At 48.8% G+C, this 27,308-nt stretch overlaps 2 protein-coding genes and 4 non-coding genes across 9 annotated transcripts in view; 3 read left to right on the top strand and 3 right to left on the bottom strand.

Annotated features, from left to right (window-relative positions):
* LOC102943236 (zinc finger protein 883) overlaps nt 1-27,308 on the bottom strand; it is a 2,438,435-nt gene that overhangs the window by 2,072,434 nt on the left and 338,693 nt on the right. The window lies entirely within an intron of this gene.
* Nucleotides 1-27,308, top strand: part of LOC114020163 (zinc finger protein 501) — a 1,907,800-nt gene that overhangs the window by 1,575,798 nt on the left and 304,694 nt on the right. The gene's annotated exons all lie outside the window — the stretch shown is intronic.
* Nucleotides 4,164-4,235, top strand: TRNAC-GCA. The gene has a single exon. It is a non-coding gene; the product is annotated as a tRNA-Cys (tRNA).
* TRNAV-AAC lies at nt 7,522-7,594 on the bottom strand. The gene has a single exon. It is a non-coding gene; the product is annotated as a tRNA-Val (tRNA).
* Nucleotides 14,035-14,120, bottom strand: TRNAS-UGA. Its single transcript has one exon. It is a non-coding gene; the product is annotated as a tRNA-Ser (tRNA).
* Nucleotides 27,037-27,109, top strand: TRNAV-AAC. Its single transcript has one exon. It is a non-coding gene; the product is annotated as a tRNA-Val (tRNA).

Raw genomic sequence — 27,308 nt, 5'->3', positions numbered from 1 at the left:
TAAGGCCAGCAGAGATAGGGCCAATAAGGAGTTTTTCAATACTAAGCATAAGCAGGGTCTGAATGAGCTCCCCCCTCACATCTAGTGAGGAGCTGGGGGGAAAGACTTCAGGAACAGACCGTTTGCATAGACACGCCTACTCTGCCTAGGTACACAGCATGATGGAGCCGCTTTGCCAGAATGACCCGTTTTGGCTGGTATCAGGTTACAAATCACTTTAGCATTCAGTGAAATGAAATGTTTTTATCCTTCCTGTACGAGCGAAGGGCAGCAGAACATATCTAGTCCATCCTGACTGAGGGGCTAGGTGGGTGAGGAATACCTTGTATTGGACGGCATAGGAGTGATTGAGGACTTCACCTAAACCAGTGGTCCCCAAACTTGTGCCCTCTTATCCGTGTCTGCGACCCCTCAGAAGCTGCAGTCGAGAACCAGGGCTGGGAGTGGGGCTCTTGTTTCCTGGGAAGAGGGGTGCAGACAGGGGTAAGGGGGACGAGGCTGGACCAGAAGCCGGGGGCCCAGGCTGAGGGTGGAGTTGGGGAAGAGCAGGGGCAGAGTGGAGCTGAGTGGTGCTCCCTCCCTGCCCTCCATGGGGGCTGGCTCAGGCCCTGAGGTGCCCCCATGAACATTGCTCTGTGCCTCCCTAGGAGGCCTACCCCACATTTTGGGGACCACTGACCCAACTCGGTAAGCAGGGACTAGTGATGCCAAAGCCCAGGGAAAGGTAGAACAAGTGCAGGGACCTCAGCACTGGAACCGTGGCCCTGCCCCTCCCTTCTGCCTGCAGCCCCACCCTCTTCACACCTTCCACCCATGGCCCCATCAACTACGTCATCTGTTCCACCCCTTCCCCCACTGCCCCACCCTGCTCGCTCCTTAACCTCCCTGTGGCCCTGAGGCCAGAGAAGCTCTGTGCCCCAGCTGCAGTCCCCCGGCCATAGCAGGGAGTGAGAGCACCTCCAGCCCTGGGGCCGACATAGGGGAGACTTTTCCAGGGGGCCTAATTTGGCCAGGGGCCCTAATCATGGGCCCCATTGGCCCATGTGGCAACCCACCACTGGCCCCTTGGCAACACAGCTTTGGGGAGGCTTAGCTTCCCTGAGCCTGCATTACATGCCACCCAGGCTACCACTGCTCAGTGTGTAACCAGTATCTCTGTGTCCTTTGCTGTTTGTGCTGGCCTTCGGGGTCGGCCACCCGGGCAGGAACCCAGGGCACCCGGTCATCAAAGGGGCACCATGCAGCAGTGCAAAGGTGCACGCTGCCAGTGTAGTGTCAGAAACTGCTTCCTGGGGGGGCTCCCAGATTTCTCCCTGCTTCTTCCCAGCTCAACCCCTCCCACAATGTTCCTCCGGGGCCCCATAGAGGGTTGCAGGGGCGTGAGGAGCAACATGAAGTGTTCCATGCATCCTGGTCACTTTCCCCACCTGGGCTGTGCTCAAAGGCAAGCATCAGAAGCTGCTTCTCTCTGCCCTCCCTTTATACAGCCCAGGGGAGGAAAGTGACCTGGGTGCAAGGAGCTCTGAAGTCACTCCTCACCACCCCCTCAACCCCCACAGCACCTAGGGGTGCCCGGAAGAGCAGCATTCCAGAGAGAAGAAGGCAGCAATGCCAGCTGCCCCATGCACACAGGTCAGTTTCCCCACATGGGTGCAGGAGGGGTACAGCAATTAGGGATGAAGGGGGTGCAGGAGGGGAGTATGGGAGTTAAGGGCAAAGGGGACACAGTGTATGGGTTAGGGCACAGGAGGGGGGAGGGGTTAGGGGTGAAGGAGGTGCAAGGGTTGGGAGTGCAGGAACTAGGGGCAAAGGGGGAGTGGGGAGCCCACAGGGGCCTGGGGCAATGGGTGTGCCAAAGTGCAAGTTTTGCCCAGGGTGCCATTTTCCCTAAGGCTGGTCCTGGTGAGGAGTTTCCCCATTGATAACATTTCTTGCTGGGAGGGGGGAGAAGAGAAAAGAGGTGTTTTCTCTCTCTCTCTTTCCTCTCCATTTTTCCCATTCCTTCAATTCCAGAATTCTCCCTTGTATTTCAGACTGGGATTAAAGGCAGCTCCAGACTTTCCCTCTCTCCCTTCTGGGAAATCAAGTTCAAGTTTTTACAAGGAACTAAAGAAGTCTCAACGCTGCATCTGAATTAATGTCACATTTCTCACTACTTGACAGAAAGAAATGTCATGTCAATCCCAGGTGAGTCCGCTCCAGTCATGCTGTAGGGCATTGCGTCACCACGTGGTCATTTCACTTCCCTCCTCAGTTTCACCCAGAGACACAATTTCCTTTGCACAGATCCATGAACAGCAAAACCTTTCTGTGTCTCTAGTCTGAACAAGGGCATTCACCTGCACTGAAACCTTCTCTCCTGCAATGGCAACTGTCGGACAGAGGGGACATGGCCACCTTCAGCCCTGACAGTGAGATATTCCCTCTCCTCTTTCTTCATACTGCTGCTGTTATTCCATGAAACGTGAACGATGGAATAAAAAGCTAGGTTTACTCAAGGGTGAGGAAAGAAGGGAGCCACCAACTCCCCAAAAAATCTCAGTGACCCAAAGAAAACCCACCCCTGCTATTGGAGATACAACAGGAAAAGGGACTGTCTGAATTGTCAAAGCAGGGAGTGAACAGTCTACAGCAAAATCATTAACCACAAACACACTCTAACCATGCTCCAGCCAGTAAGGAAATGGGCAGAAATTCTCGCTGTTCAGCCATGGCCACACTTACAGAACTGCACAGCAGTGAGTGTGCTGGGTAAGCTGGTCTGAGCAAACAATTGGAAATGACCTTTCAATGAGAACAGAACCATAGTGTAGAAAAGCCCCTGTATTAAGTGGTTGTGGCTGAGTGCTTAGGGAGCTGGCCTAGGAAACCATGGGGGTCTTTCTGTGGAGGTTTGGTTCTTGCCAACTAGGGAAGGCTGGTGTGTGGTGACTTCATGGCTGTACTTTCAGTGCCTGAGCACCCAGGGAGCCAAGTCTAGTCTTCCTCTCAGGCCAAGGACAAGTCTACATTTCAAACATTGAGTCTACGCTGCTGCAGCTCGGTAATGAAGATGCTCTGTGCCAGGGTTACTGAAACTTCATTTCACTGCAACCCCCTGCTGCCAAAGAAACTTATTACATAACCCCGGGAAGGGGTACCAAACACCAAGCCCATCCACACTGGGCCAGGGGAAGCTAAAGCTGAAGCCCAAACCCTGCCCCGCTCGGGGGAGGGCAAAAGCAAAGCTTAAGGGATTCAGCTCTGGGTGGTGAGTAATCAGACTTTTGGCTTCAGACCCAAGCCCCAACAAGTCTAATGCCAGCCCTGGTGACCCCATTAAAACAGGGTCACGACCCACCTTGGGATATTGTCCCACAGTTTGAAAACCACTGTTCTGTGCTGATGGGTGTTATGAATTACACCTGATAGGACATGCGCACAAATGCTATGAATTACACCTGGTTGGACACGCACAGTTCGAATCTAGGCTGAGGCACATAAACAAAGTCCACAACTGCAGAGTTCCCAAAAAACACCAAGGTTATTACGCTTGAGCGTGGTGCCCCCCTGCTAGCCAGGAGGGGACCCCGAATACAGATTATACAAAGGTTATATACTTTTTAGGAAAGCATGTTGCCCTCGTGCATCGGAAACCTTAGCCAATAAACAAACCCTTTTCTTCTCTACCACCTATCCCTGCTTGGTGCTTTCCTCATGCTAAACTAGTATGTTAATTACACAGCATGGTCCTAAAGCCAGGCATCAATAACTTCTATTATCAGGATGGAAGGCCTCACATCAAAGGCCAGGAGATAGGGAGTTAGGGACAGACAAAGAACAGATACCGGGAGTGAAGGCAGGCTGGAGACAAGGAGGAGGCTTGCTTTTAGACAATGGTGGGCCCCAAACTAAAATGAAGTCACATGTGCTAACTTTTCCTTAACATGGGAGAGAGTTTTCCTGTCAGTGTAGTTAATTCACTTCCGCAGGAAGTGGGAGCTAGGTCAGTGGGAGAAGCTATGTCAGTGGGTGTGCAAGTTGTGGTGTTTACCACATTTATGAAGTTTAATCAAACCCCATTATTAAAACCACCTGCGGTCTGGGAGTAGAAAAGGAGCTTGCTGAAGCAGGGTCTGTCCTTCAAAGTCCTGGAGATCATGACTCCAGCCCACTGTTGTTATGGGGGTATAGCTCAGTGGTAGAGTGTTTGACTGCAAATCAAGTGCTCTGTGGTTCAAATTCAAGTTCCCTCTTATAAGCTCTTTTTTTTTTTTTAAAAAAGGAAAACATTTTCATTTCCATTCTCCATTATGTTCATGAATTCCACTGTATGAGGATTCTTGAAATGAATGTAAACCCTCAACGTTTCACTGTGCAAATGCATAAAAATGTAGCAAACCTGGCTATCAACTGAAATCATTCCAGTCTTCTGTGTCTAGTTTATGTTTTCATAAATTAAACAAAGCTATAATATGAATACACATTTGCAGATCCCTGTTTTCCAGGGGCTATTGTTAGGATATAGATATTCAGGCCTGTCTGCAAAGGCCTGTAGTCTAAGAATTTAGGTGTATTCTTATCACTTGGCTAGTTCTAGAGGTATAAAAGAATCAAAATCACTGTCTGCCGGTGTAAGGGCCTTCTCTCACTGTGACAGTCTGAGGCCCTGTGCTTAGGGCTAAGGCCTTTGGCTAAGCAGCAGAGGCAGCCATAAGCTGGGAAGTGAACGGTCACCTCCTCACATTCCAACCTAGTCACATTGAAATAAGGTGCTATTGGGCTGATAGGAATACAATCCTGTCCTGATAATGCCTATCGCCTCCAGAGAAAGGAAAGTGCCTAGAAGATGTAAAAGGAAACTTAGTTTGATAGCATCCTGTCTGGCAAGACCTCACTTATCAATAGCTGGGATGTGAAATCCTCATTTCTGTCTTTGTTCTATCACTGTAGTCCCCATTTCCCTATTGTTTGTCTGTATCATCTCTGTCTAGTTCTGTGATTGTTTCTGACTGCTGTATAATTAATTTTGCTGGGTGTAAACTAATTAAGGTGGTGGGATATAATGGGTTACATAATCATGTTACAATATGTTAGGACTGGTTAGTTAAATTTCAGGAAAATGATTGGTTAAGGTATAGCTAAGCAGAACTCCCGGGTGGGGAAATTGGAATCATATTTAGCTAAAGGGGGAAATGGGAACAGGGACACAGGTGTAAGGCTCTGTGGTGTCAGAGCTGGGAAGGGGGACACTAAGGAAGGAAACTGGAATCATGCTTGCTGGAAGTTCACCCCAATAAACATCGAATTGTTTGCACCTTTGGACTTCAGGTATTGTTGCTCTCTGTTCATGCGAGAAGGACCAGGGAAGGAAGTGGGTGAAGGAATAAGCCCCCTAGCAGCTATGCTGTGCAGAAGAACAAGAACCACATCCAGTTGGGGTTCAGGAGTCTGATGAGCAAAGGCAACTGGGTGCAGGCTAAAGTCACCAGCACCTTGGCTCCTTCACATTCAACCAGCAGCTAGGACAAGGACATGGCATGAGAAGAAGACAGTGGCTCTGAGCAGGAATATAGCCACCAAGAAGCTGGCTAAAGCTGCCAGGATCCCCAGGAAGGCCACCATGCCCATGTCTAGGAATAATCATCAGAATGTGGTGACTGCAGGGGGGACCAAAAAGGCAGAGAAAAGCCCTCAAAAGGTGTAATCTGCCAAGCCCCAGAAGGTGGTCAAGATCCCACCTAAAATCAAGACTGCAGAGCCAACTTCAAAGCACCCAAAGCCAGGGCTAAGAAGGTGCACTGAGAAAGAAGTGAAGAGATTTCTATTGGGATGACTCCTGCTCCCCTAATGGCTCTTTTATGAATCACCATGGACCACCCAGAGAGATCAAAGTCCTGCAGGACAAACAGCCCTCTGGATAGTATAATGAAGTGGTGGCAGTGGGGGGAAGGGTTTCTCTTCCAGAGGGGAAGTGCTGTGTTTTGTGTAACACCTCCCAGGTGTGTGATGCACTGACAGGGCAGCTGCCTAGAGCTCCCACATGAGCTCATTCTCTTTGACCTGCTTCTCTTGTTATTTCAGAACCAGCACGAGTGGGAGTGTGTCCCTGTCACTTCACCAGCTATAGAACAGGCTCTGTCTGCATCCCATCTTTGATTAATCCCACTTTTTAATGTGTTCCTATTGTGATACTTTCCCAGTTCTCTGCCTCATTCTAACATTCTGGTCAGAGATTGACTATGGGGAGCAATGGACTAGTTTGCATGACATTTGGTAAGTTGCCATAGTAGGCGATTGAAAACTCTGCTGGAGGTGGGCAAGAGCCTGTTACAAACATAAAATAGCTAAGCTTTACCAAACGTACCTGTTCCACATTCAAACCTTCCTGTACACACACAATAGAAATCAATAGCCTCTGGAACAACTCTGACATCATAATAAAAAAGGCTAACAAAGGATGTGCTGTCGTCATCATGACTAAGTTGGAATATGAACAAGAGGCTGCTAGGCAGCTCTCTAACTCCACATTCTACAAGCCATTATCCTCTGATCCCACTGAGGATTACCAGAAGAAATGAGACCATCTGCTCAAGAAGCTCCAGGCTTATTCACCCTGTATACTGGCACAGCAGTGAAGGCCAGAAAGGAGCAGCGGTTCTCACTGGAACATGTCCACCCACTGCTCACAGGCAATTCCCAGGCCCACCACAGCACACTATCTTGATGAGAAAGGATCCCACTCGGCCTAACCATTGCTTCTTTTCCTTCCACCCAGAACCCCGCTTCTTTTCCTGGGCTACAAGTAGCCATCCCTGGGATGCCAAGAGGCAGGCACAGGATTCTACCTCCCAGCAGTCAACCGCACTACCATGGGTTCGGCCCTCAGAAGGGATCCCAGTTGCTCACAGCCAGCCCAACCCCCGCCTCCAAAGCCTTCAATCATGCCCCCGGGTCAGCCACAAAGGAGGAGTGGTTCTCGCTGCTCCATGTGTGGCAGGGAGCCTCTCAAGCCCATCACCGCACCCCCATCTTGGCCAGAAAAGAGCAGCGGTGCACACAAACTCGGACTCAGCTTTGCTTGTCTTCCTTTCACCCAGAACCGTCCTTCTTCTCCTGGACTGCAAGTAGCCATCCCTGGGAAGCCAAGGGGCAGGCACAGGATTCTACCTCCCAGCAGCCAACTGCACCCCCCCAGGCTTTGGCAGAACAAACGGTGACGCTCTGCTAACCCCACTGAGGCACTTAGCTTCTACCCTGCCTTCCTCAGCATCACTTTCCTCTTTTGCCCTATTCCTGCCTCACTCCCTCCTTTGGCAAGTCATGCAAAGGAGGGCAGCCGGAAGAGGCCAACCATAGGCCAACGTCCAAGGGCAGAGGAGGCCAAGCCACAAGGCTCCAAAAGGTGACTGGCCTAGACCCTCTAGATTTCTCAGCTCATTTCTCCACCCTCTGTCCTGTGGGGGTCGGGGTTATCCCAGGGACAGGCCAGTGGTAGAAGTAGGAGCGCCTTGCTGGACAGCTAGAAAAAGTAAGCCATCATGTTTCTGCCTGGTTTCGAACCACGGGCCTTTTGCGTGTTAGGCAAACATGATAACCACTACACTACAGAAACTCTGTCACAGAGCTCTGCCCCTCCCTTCAAATTCCATCCACTTGGCTGGCGCTCACCCTGGCACACACTGATGGGCAAACCTGCAGAAAGTGGTGGCAGCCCTTTGGTAGGTCAGTTGGTAGAGCAAAGGCCTGGAGCCGGCGCTCAGGAAGTCATCCTTATGTCTCCCTTGTGACTCCAGCTTGAAGGAGAGCTTCTTTTTCTTCCCCTTGCTGAGAAAGGGCAAGAGAAGAAAGAAAGCTCAGGTGGGCCACCTTGGTGCACAAGCCCACACTGCTTTTTCCTGCTGCAGAGCCCGAAATGAGGGACTCATGTCGGGTACAGGCACGGCTGCGCTTCCAGAAAACAGCCCACCCCTGCACACAAAGGGACACAACAACATGCCAAAGCCTGGGATTGAAGCAGGGACCTTAAATCTTCAGTCTAATGCACTCCTGGCTGAGCTACTTTGAGAGTTACTAGGTTTCTGTTTGGCCTGCTGTTTCTCTGTCTGGGATGTTTTTGTCAGCCATGGCACACAAAAAGGACCTCACTGTGAGTGGCCCACGAAGGCAAGATGAATTTTTGCCTGCCTTGCTCAGCTTGACTTGCTTCCTCCCCCCATTCCTGCCTTAGTTTCTGGCTTACCTGGTGGCTGCAGGCGACTGGGGCCTAGCGGCATGGGGAGGAAGTTGGGCAGCTGAACCCTGGTGGCAAGAGGCCTGCTGCCATTTGGCACCCCACCCTGTATTCCCGGCTTCACCGACTGGCCTCCAGGGACTTGGTGCCCAGCAGCACAGGGGAAGGAGGTGGACAGAGCCACCCTCGCCTTGAAGCTCAGGCTCATTAAAACATATGTTCAGTCTATGATGGCCAATGAGAGACCGACATCACTTGCTATTTTATCACTTGAAAATGCCATTGGCCAGTCTTTGCATCTCTCTAATGCTGCACTTCAGTTCATGAGGACAAAGTCAAGAAAGTGACCTTTGAACTAAAGGACTCGGGTTAACAGTCGAACGTTGTTTCTCACTGTAACACTAGTTAAGACTGGTCCACCCTGTGTTGCTGGCCATTCAATTTCTAGATGTTAGTACATTTCAGTTACTGTTAAAATTCTATATGCTTAAAGGAAATAAACTTTTGTATTTGATTATTTCTGGCATGAATACAAACAGATGTACAGATCCTAGCCTGCAAATGTATCATCTTATATGACAGAGAAAATCACGCATACAAATTCTGCATCAAAATCATGAAATGAGTTGCAAATGCAATAAAAATAAAATATTCAGAAGTTTAACATGTGAGGGGGGGCACCGCAGACGCTTCTTGCCTGGGGTGCCTTTTGATCTAGGGGAAGCCTGTCAGGGAGCACAGGAGTTAGTTTCACATACCTATTTTCAGGCTGTAATCTGTGGGCACCCTGCTCTGTGGGAGGGATCCCGGTAGCCTAGACTCAGGGCTGGAACAGACCCCTGTTTTAGGGGGAGGCTGCATGGTTTAGAGCAGGGGTGGCCAACCTGAGCCTGAGAAGGAGCCAGAATTTACCAGCGTACATTGCCAAAGAGCCACAGTAATATGTCAGCAGCCCTGCATCAACTCCACCCCCCCAGCTCTCACCGTCTCCCGCCCACCGACTGCCCCGCCGATCAGTGTCTCCTCCTCCCTCCCCGCACCGCCCGCTCAGCTGTTTCGTGGCATGCAGGAGGCTCTGGGCGGAGGGGAGAGGAGCGAGGGCATGGCAGGCTCAGGGGAGTGGGCTGGAAGGGCTGGAGTGGGGGCAGGGCCTGTGGCAGAGCCAGAGGTTGAGCAGTGAGCACCCCCGGCACATTGGAAAGTTGGCATCTGTAGCTCCAGCCCCGGAGTCAGCACCTATAGAAGGAGCCGCATATTAACGTCTGAAGAGCCGCACGTGGCTCTGGAGCCACAGGTTGGCCTCCCCCGGCTTACAGCAATCTGATGCCGCAAACAATCTGTCTCTCCCAAAGTGTTGGATCTGCATCCCCAGAAGGCTCCTGCACTGCCTCCCCCTTTTCACAGTCTATAGAAAGGAGCAGCATCAAGGGGTAGTGATGAGTGACAAGGTACAACATGGGTGGCAGAGGCTTCAGGATCCCAGAGTGTTTGCCTGTCTGGGACATTTTGAGTGAGATCTCAGGGACACCTTGTAAGGCAGAATCCCAGGAATATATATGAAAGGAGCATAGGGCCAGAAGGACGTAAGAACGGCCATACTGGGTCAGACCAAAGGTCTCTATAGCCCAGTATCCTGTCTTCCCATAGTGGCCAATGTCAAGTGCTTCAAAAAGAATGAACAGAACACGTAATCATCAAGTGATCTATCCCTTGTCGCCCATTCACAGCTCCTGGCAAACAGAGGGTAGGAACACCATCCCTATCCATCTTGGCTAATACCCATTGATAGGCCTATCCTCCAAGAATATATCTAGTTCATTTTTTGAACGCTGTTATAGTCTTGGCCTTCACAATATCCTTTGGCAAGGAGTTCCACATGTAGACTGTGGGTTGTGTGAAAAAATACTTCTTTTTGTTTGTTTTAAACATGCTGCCTATTAATTTCATTTAGTGGCCCCTAGTTCTTGTCTTAGGAGAGGGAGTAAATAACACTGCCTTATTTACTTACTCACACCAGTCATGATTTTATAGATCTCTATTATATCCCCTCTTAGTCGTCTTTTTTCCAAGCTGAAAAGTCCCAGTCTTATTAATCTCTCCTCATATGGCAGATGCTCCATACCCCTAATCATTTTTGTTGCCCTTTTCTGAACTTTTCCCAATCCAATATGTCTTTGAGGTGGGGCAACCACATCTGCATGCAGTCTTCAAGATGTAGGCGTACCATGGATTTATATAGAGGCAATATGATCTTTTCTGTCTTACTATCTATCCCTTTCTTAATGATTCCCAAGATTCTCTTTGCTTTTTTGACGGCCGCTGCACATTGAGTGGATGTTTTCAGAGAACTCTCCACCATGACTCCAAGATTCCTCTCTTGAGTGGCAACAGCTATTTTAGACCTCATCATTTTATATATATAGTTGGGATTATGGTTTCCAATGTGCATGACTTTGCATTTATCAACATTGAGTTTCCTCTGCCATTTTGTTGCCCTTTCACCCAGTTTTGTGAGTTTTTTTTGTCTGCTTTGGACTTAACTCTCGTGAATAGTTTTGGATCATCTGCAAGTTTTGCCACCTCACTGTTTACCCCTTTTTCCAGATCATTTAGGAATATGTTGAAGAGTACTGATCCCAGTACCGACCCCCTGGGGGACACCACTATTTACCTCTCTCCATTTTGAAAACTGACCATTTATTCCTACTTTTTAACTAGTTATTGATTCACGAGAGGACCTCCCCTTTTATCCCATGACAGCGTAATAGAGCAGAATAGGGTTTCCTTGGGAGGGGGAGTAAACTGAGGATATATCAGGAGGCTGTACACATTTATTGTCCTGGTGAAAAAGTGTGTCTGATACTCAGCCTTTGCTGCTCCTGCCGGCTGTGACTGCTGAGGACATTTTCCTTCTCTCCTCCTGGGTCTCTCTTCTGCCAGATTCTTAGCCAGTGCGGCCGCGCTGCAGGCGAGGGCAGAGCAGTTTGGTAATAGGCTGCCAGACTCACCACATAAGAGCGCAGCTGCTGTAGCAGCTTGACTGATCATGGGCCACGTCCTGCAGCCCTGGCAGCCCAGGATAACCTCCCACTGATGGCAATGGGAATTTAGCCTTTGTACCTAGCTGCTGGTACCTGAGGTCTCAGATATGAAGTAAGCTGGTGGCACACACAGCTTCATCCAAAGAAGTGAAGGATGTAAGCGAAAGAACAAAGTTGGCCACCTGGGGAGCTGCTGCAGTCCCATAACCACAGCTGGAAGGGAGAAGAGGAAAAACTCCCTGAAGTGCTCAAAGCAGCACCGAGAAAAGGAAGTTTGTCAGTGAGATCAGTAGCAATAAATATGAAATGAAGGAGTGCTTTCTCCTCTGTGATGCCATGTTTGAATTATGTTACTTTACGATGAGATAAAGTTTGAAAATACCCTGCTCTAATTTCAGGATGGGTCTGTAACCATAATCGGTCTCTGTGGCAATTGGCCTCTAGATAGTGATCTTTGGGAAGAGCTGGCTGAAGAGCCTTCCTACGAACCAGGAGATCATGGCTTGGCCTGCCAATTCTTCCTTGCTGAACCTGGCTTGTCTGCTAGGCTCCTCTTTTTGTATCTCTTCTCATAAAAAGAAAAGACCTCACAGCACAATCCTTGTAAGTGCTAGTTCAAGACAGAGAGAGCTTCCTTGTGGCGAAGCCTTGGAAAGTGGCAAATGCTAAGTCTGGAGCTGAGGGAAAGTTACCATGACTCAGAGTTGAGTTGAAGTTGCTGTGACTGAAACCCAGAGCACTAACCACTCTAGGATCACAGCAGCTTGTGGGAGAAGCGCATGTTAGAAGCCCTCTGTCAACTCAGCTGTGGCTTTCCCTGCACAGAGAGCCAGCCCGCTCAAGGTCTGCAAGTTTTGTGGGAAATGGGGAACGTCTGTACTTTGGCACTTGAAGGTGTTGTCTTGGACCATCAAGGGGAACAGTTGCAAATAGCTAGTTGAGGAAGGCACCATGGCTTAGTAGGCTAAAGCACCTGTCTCATAAACAGTAAATCCTGGGTTCAACTCCCTGTGGTGCCTTGCTGTACACCTTTTGTTTCCTCTGCTCACATTTTTCTCTGTCTTCTTAGGAAACAGAAGAGACCTCCCTTGGCAATCCAAGCAATTGCTTGCTAAGGAAAAGTCTTCTTTGCAGAGGAGCGCTGGAGAGAATCAAATCACCAGCCTGGAGTTGATGAAAAGGCTATTGGTGTTGGGAAGGAGTTTTCTTTGACCGCAATTGGTATGACACCAGAGCTTGTGTCCCATGCAATTCACTAGAAATTTCTATGCACAGAGACCCTTCTACAGGGTTCTCTGCAGGGCTTGCAGGAAATGGAGAATTACTTTCCTTTCACCTTTCATTTTATTGTTGATGAAAAATGGAGCAGTTACGGGAGAAGTCCCAGAGAGTGGCACCGTGGCAGAGCTTGCCAATAAACCTGCTGGATAAAGAGCAAATTCAGGATCCAGCATCCAGTACTGCCTTGCTGAACGTGCCTCCTCTTGTCACTTTTTGGTCAATCTTTTTTGTTAACGGAGAAACCCGCCTTTGACTAGCCATACACATGCTTGCAAAAGGAACAGGTCTTTTTGCTGACAAGTGTTGAAAGGAGGCATCGGATGAACATGGAAACAAGGTACAGGTTGCTGTAACCCATCTTGCAGGCACGGCTGTTGAATCTGGGCTGCCTTTTACAATACTGTGCTAGTGACAAGTAGCAAAACCCCTCCAGGTGCTGTGATCACTTGGCCAACAACATGCAGAGACACACTATGGACACACTATGGTCCATGTTAAAGAGCTTTCCCTCAACCCTCCCGCTTCCCTGGTTCTTGTCAGGCAAGCAGCCAAAGGCCAGAAGTCCAAAGCACAGACAATGCGATGTTTATTGGAGTTAGTTTCCAAGCAAGCATATTTCAGAGCCCTTCACACCAGTTGGGCTTATCTCTATACGCCAATAGAGTCTGTTCCCCAGTGTTCCCTTCCAAGCTCTCATGCCACAGAGCATTTACCCTGTATCCCCCTTCCCAGCTCTGATGCCGCAGAGCCTTGCCTGTGTCCCTCTTTCCCGTTACCCCCTTAGCAAGCATGATTCCAATTTCCCCTCCACTTCCTGTTTGACCCCAGTTTATATAATAATATTCTCAGCTATACCTTAACCAATCGTTTTACTGAAATTTAATTAACCAATGCTAACATATTGTAACATAATTCTCTAACCAATTATATCCCACTACCTTAATTAACTTACATCTAGCAAAATTAATTATACAGCAGAGAGAAACAATTAGCGAACCAGAGAGATTAACAATAGAAAACTGGGGGGCATAAAGATAAAACATACAGAAATGAGGGTTTCACAACCACAACCATCGATAAGTGATTTCTTGCCAGACAGGATGCCGGCAAACTAAGTTTTCTTTATCTATTGGTGATGGGCACTCTCTGGACAGGATCTTCTTCCTAACTGCTCAATACCACCTTATTTCACTGTGTCTGGTTTGGGATGTGACAATGTGACCATACGCTTCCCAGCTTATGGCTGCCCCTGCTGCTTAGCCAAAGGCCTTAGCCTAAGAACAAGGCCTCTGACTATCCTAGCGAGAGCAGGCCCCTACACAGGTGGACTGTGATTTTGATTCTTCCTTTTTATACCCCTGTAACTAGCTAAGTGATAAAAATACACCTAAGTGCTATAGCAGTCTCACATGCAGATAGAGCGAAGCCAGAGCTGGCTCCAGTTTGCACTGTGGATGCTCACACATAAAAACAACAACGATGACAACACACTAACATTTCTGTAGTTGACAGGATTTGAACCTGCGTGGGGGGGACCCCCACAAGGGATTTCAAATCCATCACCTTAACCACTCGGCCACAACTACTTGATGGACAGCTGCTTAGCTACACGACGATTCTGTTCTCACAGAATTGTCACTTCAAATTGCTTGCTTAGACCAGCTTCCCCAGCACAAGAGTGTCCATGGCGGAACAGCGAGAATTTCTGCCCATTTCTCTTCTGGCTGGAGCATGATCAGAGTGTGTTTGTGGTTAATGACATTGCAATAGATTGTTGTTCATTCCCCACTTTGACAAGTCAGACAGTCCCTTTCCTATTCAAATCTCCAGCACATCATTCCAATAGCAGGGGTCAGGATTTTTCTGGGGCACTGTCAGGGATGCAGGTAGCTACATCCCCTCTGTCTGACTATTGCCATTGCAGGAGAGAAGGTTTCAATGGAATTGAATGCCCTGGCTCAGACAAGAGACACAGGGAGGTTTTACTGCTCATGGATCCGTGCAAAGGAAATTGTGTCTCTGTGTGAAATTGAGGAGGGAAATGAAACATTCACGTGGTGGCACAATGCCTTAAGGAATGTGGGTGAAGGACTCGGGCTGAGAAATGATTTCACGGGTTTGTATGAATTTCTTGCCCTGATTAAAAACTATGGCTAAAAGGCAGCCCTTGTTGTGTAACCCTTCTGCCAAGCCAAGTTGATAGCAGCAAGGGCTGGGTTCAGTACACAGGGGTTCCCTCTCATCAAAGCAAATGCAAAACTGGCTCGAGCCCCCACCCAGTGACCTGGGAAAATCTTACACACCCCCTGGGCACCTCAAAGAGGCAATACTTCCCCTCTCGCAAGCACAGTGTCTCGATGTAGCAGAGAATCTTTAATAACATGAGGTAAATGACATCAGCATTAAATTGGGGAAACACCACAACTAGTGTTCATTAACTAAACCATGAGCAAAGACCCACCCCAGCAAATTGGGCCACATCCTTTCCCTCGGGTTCTTGAGTCCCAGAACCCAAACGTCTCTTGAGTCCAGCAATCCACAAATCACCCAAAGTCCAAAAAGTCCAGCCCCAGAGTTCAAAAGTTCATCTGCAGAGTGTTACTCCCCAGTCTGGCTAAAATGTGCCTGTGGGGGGGGGGGGGAAAGAGGTAAGGGGCACCTTACGTGTCCTGAAGCTGACTGCCCCACAGGGCTCTGCTCAGCTCCGCTCCACCACGACCGGCTCTGCTCTGCACAGCTCGCCGTCTCACGAACACTCCGCTGTCTCACGAACGGCTCCGCTCAGCTCACCTCGCCGTCTCACCAATGCTCTGCCAGCCCATCCAACACAAACAGCACCACTGCACTCTAGATCTTCCGGCTCCCCCCTACTTGACACAGTGCTCAGTGATTTCAGCTCATAATAGTGGGAGCCTTAGTGCTGGTGCACCATAAGGCGAAAGTGACTCTTGATAGACGCAAAATTAGCTCTGACATTCCACTGTGGAGGGAGAGGGAGAGGGAGAGGGAGAGGGAGAGGGAGAGGGAGAGGGAGAGGGAATTGGTGTTTCAGGCCCTCACAAAGGCACCCACACCACCAGGTACTAATACCTGTCTCAAGCCTCTCTCAATTCACAGAGTTTTGGAACCCATGTCCCTTGCCTAGCGAGTGCTACTTAGTTGATGGTGAGTCCCTCCATCATAACAAAAGGCCAAGTACAGTTCCAAACACAGTTCCCATAATCAGGGTAATAATTCTTCCCGCCCCAATAACAGAGACACTGTGGATCCCACAACAGCCAAAGTGACCATTTGGGCAGTTATGGCCTCATTCTAGGCGGGGTGGGTGTGCCTGTGCAAATGAGATCGGCCCCTGAAGTTCTTTTCCACAACTTGCCACACCTCACCACCAGATGTCACGGAGGAGCTCATCCTGACTCTGCTTTCATCTGTTAGTACTTGCACGTGTGTAGGGACACCCGGGTGGGTATCAAGTCCATTGCCTTAACCAGGGGTAGTCAATTATTTTATCAGATCCAAATTTCTTGGTCAAGGTATAGTCATGGTCTAGATTCCAGAGAAAATAATACACTGATGATAATAAATATATGAAAAATTTTGCAATCACTATGGGCATAACTGTGATGATTGTGTCGTGTTTCACTCTATATCTTGTGCCACCACCTTTCCCTTTAGCCTTGTCGTTTACGAAAGGTAAAAACAAAACATCTCTTCAGGTACAAGGGAGTGTTTGTGTTCATTCTTGCGAGGTACACAGGGTTTGATGTTGCTGCTTTCAATCCTCCGGCTCTTCCGGGACAAGGAACAATTCAGGCTGTCACTGAACTGAAGGAGGGAGATCATTTTTTGACAGGGAGACGGATGCCTCCTCTTAAAGGTGTTTGTCTGGCTGGCAGCCCTGGTTCCCAGGTCTCTCCTGAGGGAAGAAAGTTTTGATGCAAAATACTAAAACTTTTAAGGGAGAGGAGAGAAAGTCAATGGCCAGATGATGGGGCCGGTCTGAACCACAACGTGGTTCTTTCAAGTGGGATGACTCTGAACACTTACTGATCTCCACGCCCTTGGATTTGAAGAGATGTTTAGTTCTGCACTTGGTAGACTACAAAGCTCAAGTAGTTTTATGGATGGTGACATTAAGATTGAAGGGTTATTTAATGTTGTAAAAATTGGTAAAAACACTTGGCTTAAACTTGAGCTGCCTGTTATTAAAGGTTGATTTCCCCACGTCAGTTCCATCAGCTCTTCCAGTATTGCCCTGGGTTGTCTCATGCCTCGGTGGGAAGTAAAGGGAATCGTCCCGTGCTGCCCTTGGCTCCAGGCTGATTTATCCGGGGAGGGGACGTGGAACTGATTTGTTTGTTGTTGAGAAGGGAGCCAGGCCAGTTCTCAGGGAATGAGAACTCTCAGTATCTTCCCAGCCCAACCCAGGCTGCTGCCCTGTCCCAGCCTCTGTCCCCCTGGGGGCCCTGCATGTCTGACTCGAGAGCATGCTGGGAGCAGCAGCTGACACAGAGGACAGCCTGGGCTGGGCAAGTGCTAGGACCATAGCACCAGAGGTTCCCTGCTCAGCAGCAAACAATCAGTCCCCGTCCTCACCCCAGGATGGCAGCCTGAAGCTAAGGGCAGTGCCGAGTAGGGGTTTCTCTTGTTTCTCTTCCTGGGGTGAGCAGGCACTGGGGGGGGGGGGGCGTTCTAGCAGAGCAGTTGGAACTGAATTGGGGAACCAGCTTTTAATAACAGGCAGCTCAGGTTCAGACTAATTTTGTTACAATTTTCTCTATAATGTAAAAAAAATCGAAAGGAAACGGGCAACAATTATTGGAACTCTTCTCTGCTAGTGTTCCCTGCCACAGAACGAAACGGCTTTGTGACTTTTCACGATGTGGGAGTCAGGTTCCCTCACGGTTCAGAATCCATGTGCACAGAAGAAGCCTTTTGTGTTTCATTTCTTGTGTTTCATTTCATTTCTGCTGCCATCGTGTGGCCATTTCCTTCCCCGCCTTTCTGTCCAAAGCGCAGAGCTCAGTTCCTCCAGGGAGAGAAGGACATCTTTCTTCTTTCCTTCCTAAACAGCCCCTCTCCTTGGATTACCCTTTGCTGGGATCTGGATGGGGAACAGCCGTTTCTGAGGATTCATCTAACACCATATTTGGTGTTGATATTTTACAGCCAGACTAGACCACTATGTACATCTGCTCTGGCAAAGGAGCTCTGCGTTTCTGGTCTAAATGGAATTATTTGGCCATTAATTCTATCGGGATGAAGGGGTTCTAGTTACCTGTGCCCTGTACCGCTAAGGGATTGGGGCAATGCTGGAGAGATTGAAGGGCGTGGAGCTGGGGAGCAGTGTGTGCTCCAAGGAAAGTTGTTGCTGTCCTCTGGTAACAGAGGGCAGGTGTGGTGATTTTGTAAGCCCTGGTGTTTGTATATATATAAAGTGTACTAAATCTCCAGGTTCAAACCCATCCCTTGTCCGGGCTATCCGAGGCGCTCTTTGTTGAGTGTATAGCTCAGTGATTGAACATTTGCCTGCCTGGCAATGGGTTCCTCCTTCAAATCCCAGTGCTTCTATTTATAAACTTTTTTGAATGAAAATCAATTTCCTTACCCCTCTCCAGTATGATCAGGAATGATGCTTGTAATAAATGTAGAAACTCAGCATTTTACTAGGCAAATGTATAAAAACCTAGCAAACCTGTCCATCAGTTGAAATCCGTTCCAGTCCTCGCCATCTCTGAGAGGGACACTGTATTTGAGGCATGTGGGACACCTCTGTGATGATGATCGGTTGAAAAATGCTGGATTCAAAGATGAGACCATAGGAGGGGAAGGTGAATGGCAGCACCACACAGGGTCATAACACTCAGACATGGGGCTTCACTGTCACTACCCCTGTGTGTTCCATCATTTATATCCTAGAGAATCACACCCTCCCCATCCCCACACACTGTCACATAAAATCTTTTCCCCTTGAGCCCAATCCAACCCCAATGATTAGGGGACTGGAACACATGACTTATGAGGAGAGGCTGAGGGAACTGGGGTTCTTTAGTCTGCGGAAGAGAAGAATGAGGGGGGATTTGATAGCTGCTTTCAACTACCTGAAAGGGGGTTTGAGAGAGGATGGATCTAGACTGTTCTTAGTGGTAGCAGATGATAGAACAAGGAGTAATGGTCTCAAGTCGCAGTGGGGGAGGTTTAGGTTGGATATTAGGAAAAACTTTTTCACTAGGAGGGTGGTGAAACACTGGAATGCGTTACCTAGGGAGGTGGTGGAATCTCCTTCCTTAGATATTTCTAAGGTCAGGCTTGACAAAGCCCTGGCTGGGATGATGTAGTTGGGGATTGGTCCTGCTTTGAGCAGAGGGTTGGACTAGATGACCTCCTGAGGTCCCTTCCAACCCTGATATTCTATGATTCTATGATTCAACCCTACTGTAAGGGGACTGTTGCCCCCTTACTAACATTCAGTGGGTGTGTTTTAGTTGCTAGCTCCCAGTACTCAAAGGGGAAGGGTCGATGGGGAATCAGGACCCTGAGACTGACAGTCCCCAGGAACAATGGGGAGAGGCCAATGCTCCAGGTCAGCCTGAGTGACAGGGCGGGCAGGCTAATCAGGGAGTCAGGAGGCCAGGGAAGTCCCATCCTCCATGTGAGCTGGAATTGCCTGGGTCAGACAGAGTGGGCCCGAGCTAAGGAGAAAGCAGGGGTCCGAGCTTAGCTGGGGAACAGAGCTGGGCCAGATCCAGAGGGACCAGAAAAGCAGCCCAGAGAGAGCAGACCCTATCCTGGGAGCAGAGCTGCAGCCCCAAAGCCAGAGGCACAGCCCAGAGAGAGGAGACCCTGTTGTGATGAAGTGGGACTGTTCTTAATGTTTCCTCTGAATATTGTGGGGGTGCCTCAGTTTCCCCTATGCAATTCTTAAGTCTGAGGTGGTGGGGTAAGGGTGTATGATCATTACAGAGCCCTAGAGGGCAGGTGTGTGCAGGGGTCTGGACACAGACAATGGCCGACACCCTATTTCCTGGGAACTTATGGCCTGGCCCTTCCCCCCTGCAAGGTGGAAGCTGTGTGAGCTTTGTGTCCTGAAGACAGGCTGCTCACAGGAAGGCAACTGCCCCAGAGTCCTGAGTGGCTTCATGGGGAGCAGTTCCACAGCATCGCCCGGGGACTCCGTGACACCTGTACTGGGAGCAGAGCTGCAGCAACCGGAGCCAGAGGGGCCAGAGAAGCAGCTCAGCTAGCTGGAGGCAGAGCAGCAGCTGTGCTGAGGCAGAGTGGAGCTGGAGCTAAGACAGAGTGAAGCTGGAGCTGGAGCTGGAGCAGTCCAGAGCCGGGTGTGGTGAGCAGCTTGGGAGAGTGAGGTGGGACCCTGTGCAGTGGGCTCAGCACAGGGAGACGCCTCAGCCAGGAGGCTCTGCCGGCCAGACTTGAAGGGGGATTGGTAACCCCGACAGTCATAGAATCATAGAATATCAGGGTTGGAAGGGACCTCAGGAGGTCATCTAGTCCAACCCCCTGCTCAAAGCAGGACCAATCCCCAATTAAATCATCCCAGCCAAGGCTTTGTCAAGCCTGACCTTAAAAACTTCCAAGGAAGGAGATTCTACCACCTCCCTAGGTAACGCATTCCAGTGTTTCACCACCCTCCTAGTGAAAAAGTTTTTCCTAATATCCAACCTAAACCTCCCCCACTGCAACTTGAGACCATTACTCCTTGTCCTGTCCTCTTCTACCACTGAGAATAGTCTAGAACCATCCTCTCTGGAACCACCTCTCAGGTAGTTGAAAGCAGCTATCAAATCCCCCCTCATTCTTCTCTTCTGCAGACTAAACAATCCCAGTTCCCTCAGCCTCTCCTCATAAGTCATGTGTTCCAGACCCCTAATCATCTTTGTTGCCCTTCGCTGGACTCTCTCCAATTTATCCACGTCCCTCTTGTAGTGCGGGGCCCAGAACTGGACACAGTACTCCAGATGAGGCCTCACCAATGTCGAATAGAGGGGAACGATCACGTCCCTCGATCTGCTCGCTATGCCCCTACTTATACATCCCAAAATGCCATTGGCCTTCTTGGCAACAAGGGCACACTGTTGACTCATATCCAGCTTCTCGTCCACTGTAACCCCTAGGTCCTTTTCTGCAGAACTGCTGCCTAGCCATTCGGTCCCTAGTCTGTAGCTGTGCATTGGGTTCTTCCGTCCTAAGTGCAGGACCCTGCACTTATCCTTGTTGAACCTCATCAGATTTCTTTTGGGCCCAATCCTCCAATTTGTCTAGGTCCCTCTGTATCCTATGCCTACCTGCCACCGTATCTACCACTCCTCCTAGTTGAGTCTCATCCGCAAATTTGCTGAGAGTGCAATCCACACCATCCTCCAGATCATTTATGAAGATATTGAACATAACCGGCCCCAAGACCGACCCTTGGGGCACTCCACTTTATACCGGCTGCCAACTAGACATGGAGCCACTGATCACTACCCGTTGAGCCCGACAATCTAGCCAACTTTCTACCCACCTTATAGTGCATTCATCCAGCCCATACTTCTTTAACTTGCTGACAAGAATACTGTGGGAGACCGTGTCAAAAGCTTTGCTAAAGTCAAGAAACAATACATCCACTGCTTTCCCTTCGTCCACAGAATCAGTAATCTCATCATAGAAGGCTATTAGATTAGTCAGGCATGACCTACGCTTGGTGAATCCATGCTGACTGTTCCTGATCACTTTCCTCTCGTGTAAGTGCTTCAGGATTGATTCCTTGAGGACCTGCTCCATGATTTTTCCGGGGACTGAGGTGAGGCTGACTGGCCTGTAGTTCCCAGGATCCTCCTCCTTCCCTTTTTTAAAGATTGGCACTACATTAGCCTTTTTCCGGTCATCTGGGACTTCCCCCGTTCGCCACAAGTTTTCAAAGATAATGGCCAATGGCTCTGCAATCACATCCGCCAATTCCTTTAGCACTCTCGGATGCAACTCGTCCGGCCCCATGGACTTGTGCACGTCTAGCTTTTCTAAATAATCCCTAACCACCTCTTTCTCCACAGAGGGCTGGCCAGCTACTGCCCATTTTGTGATGCCCAGCGCAGCAGTCTGGGAGCTGTCCTTGTTAGTGAAGACAGAGGCAAAAAAAGCATTGAGCACATTAGCTTTTTCCACATCCTCTGTCACTAGGTTGTCTCCCTCATTCAGTAAGGGGCCCACACTTTCCCTGGCTTTCTTCTTGTTGCCAACATACCTGAAGAAACCCTTCTTGTTACTCTTGACATCTCTTGCTAGCTGCAGCTCCAGGTGCGATTTGGCCCTCCTGATTTCATTCCTACATGCCCGAGCAATATTTTTATACTCTTCCCTGGTCATATGTCCAAACTTCCACTTCTTGTAAGCTTCTTTTGTATGTTTAAGATCCGCGAGGATTTCACCATTAAGCCAAGCTGGTCGCCTGCCATATTTACTATTCTTTCGACTCATCGGGATGGTTTGTCCCTGTAACCTCAACAGGGATTCCTTGAAATACAGCCAGCTCTCCTGGACTCCTTTCCCCTTCATGTTAGTCCCCCAGGGGATCCTACCCATCCGCTCCCTGAGGAAGTCGAAGTCTGCTTTCCTGAAGTCCAGGGTCCGTATCCTGCTGCTTACCTTTCTTCCCTGCGTCAGGATCCTGAACTCAACCAACTCATGGTCACTGCCTCCCAGATTCCCGTCCACTTTTGCTTCCCCCACTAATTCTTCCCTGTTTGTGAGCAGCCGTTCAAGATAAGCTCCCCCGCTAGTTGGCTCCCCTAGCACTTGCACCAGGAAATTGTCCCCTACGCTTTCCAAAAACTTCCTGGATTGTCTATGCACCGCTGTATTGCTCTCCCAGCAAATATCAGGAAAATTAAAATCACCCATGAGAACCAGGGCGTGCGATCTAGTAGCTTCCGTGAGTTGCCGGAAGAAAGCCTCATCCACCTCATCCCCCTGGTCCGGTGGTCTATAGCAGACTCCCACCACTACATCACTCTTGTTGCTCACAATTCTAAACTTAATCCAGAGACTCTCAGGTTTTTCTGCAGTTTCGTACCGGAGCTCTGAGCAGTCATACTGCTCCCTTACATACAGTGCTACTCCCCCACCTTTTCTGCCCTGCCTGTCCTTCCTGAACAATTTATAACCATCCATGACAGTACTCCAGTCATGTGAGTTATCCCACCAAGTCTCTGTTATTCCAATCACGTCATAATTCCTTGATATCAGGGGAGTGGGGGATGGCCTGGGACGGAGCAGGGGTTGGGAAGAGGCAGGGTGGGACAGATAAGGGGTGGGGATTTGGGGAAGGGGTGGAGTGGGGTGGGGCTTGGGCGGAGCAGGGGCGGGGGCCATGGAGAAGACGTGGAGCAGGGGCTGGAGCAGCACACAGCTGCACAGGGCACCAGGAAATTTGCAGCTGCGTCCTTTGTGTATGGGTAAGGATGGCCCTGGGGGTGACACTAGGATTGAAGGATTATTTAGTTCGATAGTGAATTGTAAAACACAAACAAACCCAGTTAGCTTAAATTAGAGCTGCCTGTTATTAAAGGCTCTTTTCCCCACATCATTTCCAAAAGTTCTTCTAGAAATGCCCTGGGTTCCCTCACGCCTCGGTGGGAAGTAAAGGGAATTGTCCAGCGCTGCCCTTGGCTCCAGGCTGATTTTTCCTGGGAGGGGATGTGGAACTGATTTGTTTGCTGTTGAGAAGGGAGCCAGGCCAGTTCTGGGGGAACGAGAACTCCCAGCATCTTCCCAGCCCAACCCAGGCTGCTGCCCTGTCCCAGCCTCTGTCCCCCTGGGGGCCCTGCATGTCTGACTCGAGAGCATGCGGGGAGCAGCCGCTGACGCAGAGGACAGTCTGGGCTGGGCAAGTGCTAGGAGCTCAGCACCAGAGGCCTATACTGCCTCCCTCCCCAGCAGCAAACAATCAGTCCCCACCCGCACCCTGGGACAGCAGCCTGGAGTTAAGGGCAGCACCCAGTGGGGGTTTCTCTTTTTGCCCCTACTGGGGTGAGCAGGGACCTGGGGGTGTTTCTAGCAGAGGAGTTGGAACTGAATTGGGGAACCAGCTTTTAATAACAGGCAGCTCACGTTCAGACAAATCTTGTTGCAAATTTATTTATAACATAAAAGAATTCATAAGTAAACGGGCAGGAATTATTGGAACTCTTTTCTCTTAGTGTTCCCGGACATAGAAAGAAATGGCTTTTTGGCTTTTCATGATATGGGAATCAGATTCGTTTCCTGTTCAGAATCAATGTACACACAAGCCTGTTGTGTTTCATTTCTTAGGTTACAGCGCCATTATGTGTCCATTTCCTTTCCCTCCTTTGGCACCTTAGAGACTAAACAATTTATTTGAGCATAAGCTTTCCTGAGCTACAGCTCACTTCATCGGATGCATACTGTGGAAAGTGTAGAAGATCTTTTTATACACACAAAGCATGAAAACCTCCCCCACACACAAACCCACTCTCCTGCTGGTAATAACTTATCTCTTTACAATGTGTATGAGAATCAAGTTGGGCCATTTCCAGCACAAATCCAGGGTTTAACAAGAACGCCCTGGGGGGTGGGGGGTAGGAATAAACAAGGGGAAATAGGTTACCTTGCATAATGACTTAGCCACTCCCAGTCTCTATTCAAGCCTATGTTAATTGTATACAATTTGCAAATGAATTCCAATTCAGCAGTCTCTTTGAATTGAATGCACATCGTAAGGTAGATAAGCTATTACCAGCAGGAGAGTGGGTTTGTGGGGAGAGAAAACCTGGATTTGTGCTGGAAATGGCCCAACTTGATTATCATACACATTGTAAGGAGTCTCTATGTAAAAGAATAAATGGACACAAATCATATATCAAGAATTATAACATTCATAAACCAGTCGGTGAACACTTCAATCTCTCTGGTCACGCGATTACACACATGAACGTTGCGATATTACAACGAAAAAACTTCAAATCCAGACTCCAGCGAGAGACTGTTGAATTGGAATTCATTTGCAAATTGGATACAATGAACTTAGGCTTGAATAGAGACTGGGAGTGGTTAAGTCATTATGCAAGGTGACCTATTTCCCCTTGTTTTTTCCTACCCCCTCACTCCCCGACGTTCTTGTTAAACCCTGGATTTGTGCTGGAAATGGCCCAACTTGATTATCATACACATTGTAAGGAGAGTGGTCACTTTAGATAAGCTATTACCAGCAGGAGAGTGGGGTTGGGGGCGATATTCTTTCATGCTTTGTGTGTATAAAAAGATCTTCTACACTTTCCACAGTATGCATCCGACGAAGTGAGCTGTAGCTCACGAAAGCTTATGCTCAGATAAATTGGTTAGTCTCTAAGGTGCCACAAGTACTCCTTTTCTTTTTGCGAATACAGACTAACACGGCTGTTACTCTGAAACCTTTCCCTCCTTTCTGTGCAAAGCTCTGGTATTTTGCACAGTAAAGGTATTTCCTGAGGAGGGAAAGGGAGCTGCATTCACTTAATGAGCAATCACTAGAAAACGAACATAAGAACAGCCACGCTATGTCAGACCAATGGTCCAGCTAACCAGTATCCTGTCTCCTGACAGTGGCCAATGCTAGGTACTTCTGAGGGAATGAACAGAACAGGGACTCATCAAGTGATCCATCCCCTGTTGCCCATTCCCAGCTTCTGGTGACAGATTAAACCCATTAGATGAGGCCTCCATCCCTCACAGAAATCATCTCCCTTCTTCAGGTAAGGGACATCCTGGATCTTTCCTTATCCCTGAAGAGACCAAGGGTTGGAATCTGCTGTATCCAGCCACTTCTCTACATAGCAGGAACGAACACAAAGAGTTCCTTTAGAAGGAGCTGTCTCCTTCCTTCGCAGGTTAGAGTTTTCTATGATTTTTCTTCCTCCCACACTTTTCATCACGCTTGGAGCCTGACTCAGTTCAGAGCTGAAATGCTGCCTCCTTGAACACATTCAAGAAAATGTCTGTGCTATGGAGAGAAATGGGATTCAGACCCCCTTCTCTACAGGAAGCTAGAGCTTGAATACTTTGAAAGACATTGTGCGACCCTCTGGGTAGGTGGGAAAAGAGAAGCCAGCTCAGCACATGATGAAACTGGAGCCTAATTCCTCCGGGGAGAGGAAGACCTCTTTCTTCTCTTTGTCCCAAACAGCCCCCTTCCTTGGATAACCCTTTGCTGGGATCAGAATGGATGGGGAACAGCCGTTTCTGAGGATTAATTTCACATCATATTTGGTGTTGATTCATAGATTTTACAGCCAGACTAGATCACTATGTACACCCGGTCTGACCTCATTCGTAACAGAGTCCAGAGAATTTTCCCCAGTGACTCCTACATCCACCCCAACATCTTCTGGTTGAATGAGCACGGTTCATTCAGAAAGTCATGATGTTTGGATGTCAAAGGTGTGAAGTGATGGGAAAACTGGCCCTTCCTCCTAGTTTAAATTCTTTAACTCCTACATCTAGACAGTAATACTCAGCTCTTTACTGGCCATAAATGAAACCCAGGTCTCGCTAGGGTTGATCGAAGAGGTTTTTCTGTGCCGTCAGCACGGTTGAGTGGTCTAAGGCACAAGACTCTATATCTCAAGTCAGCGTTCTGGTCTCTGTATAGAGATGTCTGTTTAAATCACACTCCATTGGCTCATTTCAATCAGCTTCGTCACATGGAGACACAGTAGCTGGAGAAAGCCTAGTATGGCTGACAAAAATCTGTGTGCATGCAGTCCCCAGTGGTTCGAATTTCGTGCTCTTACTCTCAATTCCCAATTGGTGAAGGACTTTTTCTAACAAAAATTTACTTTCCATTCTTCACTTGCAAGTCAAACAAAAAATACAATATTCCCTCCACCCCAACTCCCCATCCTTCTTCATGCTGCTGGAAAACTCTGTACCTTAAAGCCCAGGCTCTACGCCCTTTTATAGAACTAGATCTGCTTTCCCCCCTTTTCATTGTATCAGGTTTCTCAGCTTTGGCTGCCCCGTTAGTCAACTCTTTACAGGCAGGAAGCAGCCAAAGTGCTGATTTCCCGGCGCATTGGTTACGGGATCATGGTGTTTGCACAGCATCTGCATGTCCATCTTTCACCTCCTTGTCCTCCTCAATAAGCCAAACCCTTTCCCACAGATACTTCCATCAGAAACTGTAGTGACCCAAGGATCTGCAGGTTTCCCTCACTCATCTTTATTTTCCTGCAGTTCAGTGTTTTGTATGGTTGTCACTGGAAGCTGTCAGGGAAACGTCCATGAGAGAGTAGAGTGGATGTGAGCTTTGTTGGTTGTGAGATTTGTCTGTGTTTTGTGTCATTGTGAGATGCGCAAATTAGAGGTGCCCTTGCAGCATTTGTGATGATTGTTTGAGTTAAAACAGAAGTTCTTGGTGCCGTTTGCTTCCCTGTTCTTCAAAGGGAAACTAGCTGATGTAGTGGCTACTGAGAGAGCCTTCAAAAAGGGCCCCAAAAGTGACAGTAACTGGTTTCTGTAGTGTAGTGGTTATCACATTTGCCTAACGCGCAAAAGGTCCCTGGTTCAAAACCAGGCAGAAACAGTGCTGCTTTCTCTCTTGTGGCTCCTGTTGTCTTCTTTCCATCCAACTCCTTTCTCAAATACATCCATAGCTTCTATGCTTTCTTTCTCGTTGTTTTTTTTCCTTCATGAATCTTGAAGTTCAAAAGGAGAACGTTAGCCTGCATGTTGAGGGATGGAATAGACCATCATTTGGGAGATTGCCAGCTACATATCAAATC

The sequence above is a fragment of the Chelonia mydas genome, chromosome 28 (assembly GCF_015237465.2).
Source record: "Chelonia mydas isolate rCheMyd1 chromosome 28, rCheMyd1.pri.v2, whole genome shotgun sequence".
Classification (NCBI taxonomy): Eukaryota; Metazoa; Chordata; order Testudines; family Cheloniidae; genus Chelonia; species Chelonia mydas.
Note: the sequence above shows the minus strand (reverse complement) of the source record. Positions and strands in the feature narration are given on the sequence as shown.